Here is an 8,319-nt window from a genome sequence, read left to right as displayed (position 1 = left end):
GCAGCAGGTCGCCAGGGATGCTGCTCTCCTGTTGGTTTTATTAAAGTTTTATTCCTTCCTCATTCACTGCTTTGTTATTTAATGAAACCGCAAGATTGTTACACTCCCAAGGGTCTCCCACCAGCCCCCCCAAACACCAGCCCCCCTGTCCCTGAATCCCCCCAAGGGTCTCCCACCGGCCCCGCCCTCCCCCCCAATTCACCAGTCCCCGGCACCAGCCACACCCCTGTTCCCATTGAAGCAGTGCGCCTCTTACCCTGCGCAGCCTGCCGCCAGCGTCTCCTGAGCAGGTAACGAGCCCCCACGCTAACGAGGACAACGAGGACCAGGCTGGCCACCGAGACGCCGGCCACAAGGCCGGGGCTCAGATATTGGCACCTGCCGTAGCCTGAGGGAAGACGGAGGCTGACGTCACGGGTGTTGGGTGCTGACAGCCGCGGCCCAGGGCTTTGCCAGCCTGAACCTTAGCTGTGCCAGCCGTCCTGGGATGCCAGGGACCTTCCAGACCTACCTAGGACAGTGATGACCACGGGGGACGAGCGGCCCAGCCCAACCTGGTTGTGAACCTCGCAGCGATATTCCCCAGCGTCTGTGGGTGTCACGCTGTAAAGCGCCAGCTCCGGCTGGGACAGCCCCAGGCTGCTGTTATCCTTGTACCAGGTGTAGGTGACGGCAGCGGGGACGCTGCTGCTGAAACGGCACCTTAATTTCACCGGGTCCCCTTTGCACAGGACAGTCCCGGGTGTAGCCCTAAGATTCACGCCTTTCGGGGCATCTGGAAACAGAAGGAGACCGGAGCTGTGAAAAGGGTGAGAAAAACTGGGTTTGTGCCGAGCGCCAGCCTGCGGTGCGGTGTCGCTTTAAATAGGTGGTGAGCCCTCTGGGGCGCTCACCGTGTTGCATGCTTTAGAAGGCAGCTGGAGCTGCCGGGTGTGCATGTGGCTCAGCCTGGCGTGCTGCGTGTGGTTAATAGACACGCTTACTTGAACCCTGCCTGTTTGTGGGGTCCCTCACCCGATGATCGTTGTTGAAAAGGCAAAGGCATCCCTGCCGGGCGTGGCTGGGGTGCCCGGCTCCCGGGAGTGCGTGCAAGGAGCTGTCCGAGCTGGATTCGCCGGGCACAGCTCCCAGGGTGAAGCAAGGGGGCTGGAGACCAGTGGCTCCGTCTCAGAGGTGCTGAGGCCACGGGGCTGGCCCTGAAGGCAGAGTGGGACCCACGGGGGCTGCCCCAAGGGAGGAGGTTCCTCTAAGACCTTTATTCTCAACCCGTCGTCTGTGGAGCTCTGGGGGCCGCAGACCGGGTCTAAGATTTCCATGGGGGCTGCACTGCCATTCGCAATTTTTTAGGGGTTCACAAGTGAAAAAAGGTTGAAAACCCTGAGCTAGGCTGACGGGTCCATTTTCAAATCCCTGCTCTCTGCGTAGGGCCTTACAGACGGGGATCAACTCACCCTGTCCCTTCCCTTGGTGAAGCTAAGCAGATGTAGTTCCTGGAGTCTGGACACTGGACCCCAGCAGCGGTCGCACCGGGGCCAAACCCAGAGGGAAAATAACCTCTGCTCCTATTCCAGATTCCCCTGTTCCTGCACCCAGGACCGGACTGGGCGCTCATGGCGAGTCTTTATCCACTGCGCTGCCCGCGACGACCCTTCCGCCCTGGTCTTACGGCAAAGGTACAACCCCAGCCCTGCCCTTCTCCCCTCCCGCCCCCCGTAGATCTCTTTTCACATCACTGGCAGTTACAGCAGACGATGGTAATGGGGGGGACAGGGCCTGGCCGAGATGGGGGGCTTGTGTTGGGGGCACAAACTGAATTTGTCACTGATGGACCCAGCCAGGGGAACGATGGAGGTGGGGGCGTGATGGAGGTGGGGGGAGCCCAGAGCCGGCCGCGCTGGAGTTGACCAAACATGGTGTGTAGAAGGCGGGGCTGGAATACGAGGCCGGGAGACAAGGCTGGCACGGACGACGCAGGGGGATGAGGCAGGGGACGTGGGGTGGCTCCAAGAGGCCGTGTGGGGAGCCGTGGGGGCGGCTGGGAGGGGGGAGGCTCTCGCCAGCCCTCGCTGCTTACCCTGAACTTCGACCGATTCCCTCGCAGAGAGGCTCAGATACGCCCAGCCGGGGCCGGACACCCAGACACCGCACAAGTAGCTCCCTCCGTCAGAGACGTCTGCCTTGTCAGTGCGGAAATCCTGCCCGGCTCCTGGCAGCCACACGTCCCTGCGGGACCAGACGTACCCGGCCCCGGGCCCCAGGGCACCAGCCTGGCAGCGCAGCATAAACCCATCGCCTGCCTTTATCGCCGTCTTCCCTCCCGGCAGCAAAACCTCCACGCTGGGCACGTTCGGGGCGACTGAGGGCGAGAGTTTGTCAGCGGGGCCCTGAACGAAGGGGCAGGTCCCTCCCCTCCAGCCGCCCGGGGCAAGGACATTAGCTAGAGCCACAGGACAGATTTTGAGGGAATAGAACCCAAGCGTCCTGGCTCCCAACCCCCCATCCTGTGCTGTAACCACTAGACCCCACTCCCCTCCCACAGCTGGGGATAGAACCCAGGCGTCCTGACTCCCAGCCCCCCGCTGCGCCCAGGCCATGTCTGGAAGCAGGGCTCACCTGGCCCCGGGGGCTGGGGCTGGTCGGAGCCGCACCCATCCCAGTATCCGTCCACCTGGCATCTCAGCGCCACGCCGGGGGGCAGCCGGGACGGGGATATCGGCAGCTCGGTCGCCTTCTCCCCAGCCGGGGTTTGCCCTGGGCTCCGCTGCGCGCCGTCTGCGTCGTACCAGGAGGGGCGATGGGGGCAGGCGTCCGGCACGGAGCAGGCGAGGGAGGGTCCCGGGTCCATTCGGCTCCCCAGGCGGGGCTGGCACGGAGAGGCTGTGAGGAGAGGGGGGTCGGGAGCCGTTGAACCCTGCGGGGCCTTGGGTTGGCCCCGATCCCAGGGGCCACGGCCTGGCTGCGGGGAGGGGAGCAGCCCCCAGGGTGGCGGGCACGGCCCAGTCAAGCGCTCGGCTGCCGGGGCAACGAGGGCTTGGGGGCGCTGGGGCAGGGGCAAACGTTAGCTAGAGACATGGGGAGCACTGGGACTGCCCGGAGGGGCACAGCTGCTATGGGGGGCCCCACACATCGGGCCCCAGCACCCCCCCCTCCGATTCCCCTCACACCTGCTGCCTCTCGCTGGCTGCAGGGTCCGTCTCAGCAGCTCTTCAGCACAGGCCACGGGTTAGACAGAGACACGGCTCTGCCAGCACAGCCTGGGGATCTGAGCCACAGGTCCCCCTGCTCTCACCACTGCCCCCCACTGCCTCCCAGAGCCGGGGAGAGGACCCAGGAGTCCTGGATCCCAGCTGTGACCACTAGACAACACGCTCCCAGTGCCCCAGCAGCATGTGAGCATGTGAGAGAGGCAGCGCTGAGGTCTGGGACTGCAGAGCAGGGCAGAAATGGGGCGTGTGTGTGTTTGTCTGTGTGTGTCTGTCTGTCTGTGTGTGTGTCTGTGGCTCCCTGTGAGAGCTCTGAGTGTGAGTGTGTGTGTGAGTGTGTGTGTGTGTGTGTGTCTGTGTGTGGTTCTCTAAGCTTATTCACATGCCCTGCATTGAACAGGTGGTGCCGGAGGGAAGCTGGTTACCGGAGACACTGAGCTGCTGTCCTGGTTCACTTGTCCAGCCATTTCTCACTGTCTCAAACACGAAGCGGTAGGTGCCCTGGTCGCTGGGGCGCAGCCGGGCCAGCCGCAGGGAGCAGTTGTTCTGCAGGTCCCCCAGGTAGCGGGCGCGTCCCTTAAAGGCAGAGTTGATGCGATTGTTGTCCGAGTGATACACGGTTTGATCACTGCCCAGTATCCAGATCACGGCTGTGACAGTCTCCCCTGCAGGGTAGCTGAAGGAGCAGTGGATGGTCACGCAGGACCCGACCCGTCCAGCAAGGGGCCCTGGAGCGAATGTCACGCCCCATTCCTGGGTGTAGGCGCCTGTGGGGGACACGAATCGTTGGACATCAGGACGGTGCCTGGCCCTGGCGAGCTGACCACCCGGCCCCTCCATCAGGGGCTTTAACACAGAGTCGGTGATGTTGCGTTGTGGGGCTGTCTGAGCTCCTTCCCCCCCGGCGTGTGGGTGACAATGAGCCCTGCCGACTCCCTCGGGAACTGGGGAAGGGGATATTGGAGTTTTGGAGATTCCTCCCCCCTCCGCCGCCTGGCCATCAGCAGGGAGCAAAGATCTCCAGGTCTGTGTGACAATACTCACCACTCAGCAGGCAAAGGGCAGGGAACAGCACAAGGGCCATCTCCGTCCGGGACACAGCGCTCTGCAGGCCTGGGAGGGGAAAGGGGCCGGGAATGATTCACCTGCAGCGTTTCTGGGAGACAGCTCGTCTGTGCTGGGCGATGCCCCCAGCATCATCCGGCCGCAGGATCGGCAGAGCAGCCCGGTGTTTCACACCTAGGCCCCTCATAAAATAATTTCCTAGCCAATAAAGCCCAATGGAGCAAGGCTTGGTTGCATTTCCATCCCTGTGTGCAGGGCTCACAGCCTCGGGGGTGAAATGCAGCCACGTCTGGGGAGGAGTGCACTGGCTGATTGACAGCTCACAGCAACGTGGAGGGCGGTTTCAGGGCAGGACCGGAGGAAGCTTCTTGTGTGGAGGTGACACGTGTGCGGAGATGCAGGGGAGGCAGAAAGGAACTACCATGTTGGGGTGTGACAGGGACCTTGAGATAGAGCCATGGGGGTTTAACAGCCACAAGGGGCAGGGTCGGGTTCAGTGTCTCAGCTGGGAACAGCAGAGCACCACAAGCAGAGACCATCCCGGATTGGGAGATGAGAGCCCCCTACTGAGCCCCCCACCCCCTCCCTGCTGCACAGCACCCGCTAGTGCCCCCCTGGGGTATCGGGGCCAGCACTGACTGCAAGAGCAGAGGGCCCCCTACCCAGCCCCCCGGCCCATCCTGCAGCTCTGCAGCCCCATCACTGCCTCTGCTGCCTCCTCTCCGATAACTACATTGTTTATCGGGTCCCTTCTCGGTGTGTCTGTGAGCACATCCTGGGCAGAGCCAGCGTCTGCTGTTTCCAAACCGCTCTGAGAACGATCTCTGTGTAATGGTACAACTGGCCAGCGAGCGTCTCAGGGCCAGGGTGTGTCTGAAAACTTCCCCTCCAAGAGCCAGGGAAAGAACCCAGGAGTCCCAGCTCTAACCCAAATGCCATGCTCTCTCTGAACAGTAGTTCAATCTAGTGTGGTCTCCCCCATATGATCTCAGCCCCCGTCACAGCTTGCCCAGCTGTTGATCTTTTCAACCAGCAGTGAAATGCAGCCTGCTCTGGGGTGGGGCACGGCCGCTGTTTAACAGCACAGGGCGATGTTGCCCTGCCATGTTCAGTCCCCATATCTTACACTGAGAGCTCGACGCACAGGGACTGGCTCACACTCTGTGTTTGGGAAGTTCCCAGGGTATTGTCAAGGCTAGCCTGAGCTGTGGTGAGACCGTGTGTTCCCGTGGCTAGCGCACTGCAGTGGGACACAGGGCCCTGGCTTCTACTACAGGGTCTGCCATGGACCTGCTGTACCTCAGTGGGCAAGTCGCTTCCCTGCCCTATGCCTCAGTTTCCTTTCCCACCTATTGTCTATTTTAATTGTGGTTTTGTTGGGGCAGAGTCTCTCCCTGTGTCTGGGCAGCGCCCGGCACAACGGGGCCCTGATCTCAGCTGGGTCGGCTCCCCTAAGAAACTCTCACCCTTTAATCTCCTTTCAGTGATTTAGAGATTCGAAGAATCGTTCTCCCGTATCTTACCTGGACCATGGGCCTGTGTTGGCAGCTGGGACTCGGATCTGATCCCACCGCTGACACTAACGGGTGAGCAGGGACATTGGATGGGGCAAGTTCATCGAGATCTGTGGCAATAGCCCCAGGTGCTGTGAGCGGCTGGTGGCTCAGTGGAGGGAAGGGAACCAAGATAGCGTGTTCCTGGCCTTAAAGGCAACGTGCTTGCTGGTTCGGTAGTGATAAGACTGAGTGGTTAGAGTGGCTGTGAGCCAGGACTCCTGGGTTCTATGCCTAGCGGTGGGAGGGGAGTAGGGACTAGTGGTCAGAGCGGGGAGGCTGGAGGGAGGTTACTGGTGGAGCTCCTCAGGGATCAGTCTTGGAACCGATCTCATTTAACATTTGTATTAGGCACCTTGGCACACAACGTGGGGGTGTGCTAATAAAACCTGCGGCTGACACTAGGTGGGAAGCTATGGCCAATCCGGACTAGGACCGGAAGATCCTAGCAGAACTGGACGACTTTGTAACCTGGAGTAACAGAAATGGGATGAAATGTAGCAGTGCCCAGGGCAAGGTGATGCACGTAGGAACTAACAATAAGCTGGGGCCATATCAGCTGGAAGTGACAGAGGAGAAGGAAGCCCTGGGTGTACTGGGTGATCACAGGATGACTATGAGCCGCCAGTGGGATGCGGCTGTGCGAATGGCTAATGCGGTCCTAGGATGCAGCGGGGGAGGTATTTCCAGTAGAGACAAGCAAGTGTTAGGAACATTGCACAGGGCAGAGGTGAGGCCTCGTCTGGAACATCGTGGGCAGTTCTGGTCTCCCGTGTCTAAGAAAGATGAATTCACACGGGAACAGGTGCGGGGACGGCTACTGGGATGTCAGAGGAATGGAAAAGCTCTGAGAAGACACTTCAGGACTTTGGCTTGTTTAGCCTAAAGCAGCAAAGGCTGGGGAGACACGATTGCTCTTCTAAACACGTCAGCGGGATAAACAGCAGGGAGGGAGAGGAGTTATTTCATTTTAGCACCAGGGTTGGCACAAGAACCAATAGATACAAACTGGCCAGCGATAGGTTTAGGCTTGAAACCATCTGAGTAGTGAAGTTCTGCAACAACCTCCCAAGGGGAGCAGTGGGGGTAAAAAACCGAAGTGGCTTCAAGACTGAGCGTGATACATTCATGGAGGGATGGTGTGAGCAGACGCCTGCGATGGCACGGAGCTGATCTGCGACTGCTAGCACCGAATATCCCCAACGGCCGGTGGTGGGACACTCGAGAGGCAGGGCTCTGAGATACACAGAGAATTCTCTCCCAGGTGTCTGGTGGGTCTTGCCCACATGCTCTGGGTCTGACTGATCGCCAGATTTGGGGTCTGGAAGGAATTTTCCCCCAGGTCAGATTGACAGAGACCATGGGGGGGTTTCGCCTTCCTGCGCAGCGTGGGGCATGTGTCACTTGCTGGTTTAAACAGGAGGAAATGGTGGATTGTCTGGGTGCGGGTTGGCTGGAAAGTGGACCCCCTCTTAAGGGGGCTCGGGAGCAGGGCCTGAGAATGGGCTCTGGGGCTTGCTCGTTGGTTGCTGCCATAACCTCAAATTAATCTGCTAACAGAGTCTCTCTGCGTTGGGATCCTGAGAACTAATAAACCCTCCTGCCTCCCACGTGGGCCGTGAATCGCTTCTGACTGCGAGGCGGGGCGCACGGCCCCTCTGGGGCATGTCAGAGCTCCCCAGGGTCCCATCCAGGGGGACTCACAGGGGGCTCAGGCGGAGTGGGGGGGCTGAACCCTCTGACCTCAGGGTCAGGAGGTGGCTGCGCTGGTGTGTGGAGACCCGGGGCAGGGGGAGGGGCAGACGCAAGCACTATCGTCCTGACTGGCTTTGCCCCGAGTGGTTTCTGGAGCCCGGTTCCTGGGGGATTGTCACACCACTGCAGCCCCATTCCCCTCTCAGAGCTGGGAGAGAACCCAGGAGTCCTGACTCCCAGCCCCCCTGCTCCAATCCACTCGAATCCTAGAACCACAGGGTGGGTTAAAGGGAACGCAAGGGTCATCACGTCACATCTAACCCCTGCCAGGATGCAGGATTTTTTGTGTCTCAACCATCCAAGACAGATGCTATCCAGTCTCCTCTGGAAAACCTCCAGTGAAGGAGCTGCCACGAGCTCCCAGGGCCGCCTGCTCCATCGCCCGACTGCCCTTACTGCTAGGAAGTTTTTCCTGAGATTCACTCTAAATCTGCTCTGTGTAGTTTGAACCCATGGTCTCTTGTCCCGCCCTCCATGGCAAGAGAGAACAACTTTTCTCCCCCCTTTTTATGGCATCCTGGCAAGTATTTGAAGACCACGCTCACGTCCCCACTTAATCTCTTTTCCAGACTAAACATCCCCAGTTCCTTCAGCCTTTGCCCACATGGCTGCATTCCACCCCTCTGCGCATCTTTGTCGCCCGCCTCCGGATCCTTTCCGGCTTCTCGACAGCCTTCCTATACCTCGGTGACCGACACTGGACACACCACTGCAGCTGAGGCCTACCAGCGCCAAGTAGAGCA

General features: G+C 60.2%; 1 long non-coding RNA gene across 1 annotated transcript; it reads left to right on the top strand.

Annotated features, from left to right (window-relative positions):
- The first annotated feature begins 696 nt into the window (after positions 1 to 696).
- Positions 697 to 5,569, top strand: LOC137167731 (uncharacterized). The gene is made up of 3 exons (XR_010924181.1): positions 697 to 809; positions 1,572 to 1,673; positions 3,604 to 5,569. It is a non-coding gene; the product is annotated as an uncharacterized lncRNA (long non-coding RNA).
- The last annotated feature ends 2,750 nt before the right edge of the window (positions 5,570 to 8,319 follow it).

The sequence above is a fragment of the Emydura macquarii genome, unplaced genomic scaffold (genome assembly GCF_026122565.2).
Source record: "Emydura macquarii macquarii isolate MOO-44397 ecotype Brisbane River unplaced genomic scaffold, CSIRO-AGI_Emac_v2 contig_2978, whole genome shotgun sequence".
In the NCBI taxonomy this organism is placed as follows: domain Eukaryota; kingdom Metazoa; phylum Chordata; order Testudines; family Chelidae; genus Emydura; species Emydura macquarii.
This window is presented reverse-complemented; position numbering and strand designations above follow the sequence as displayed.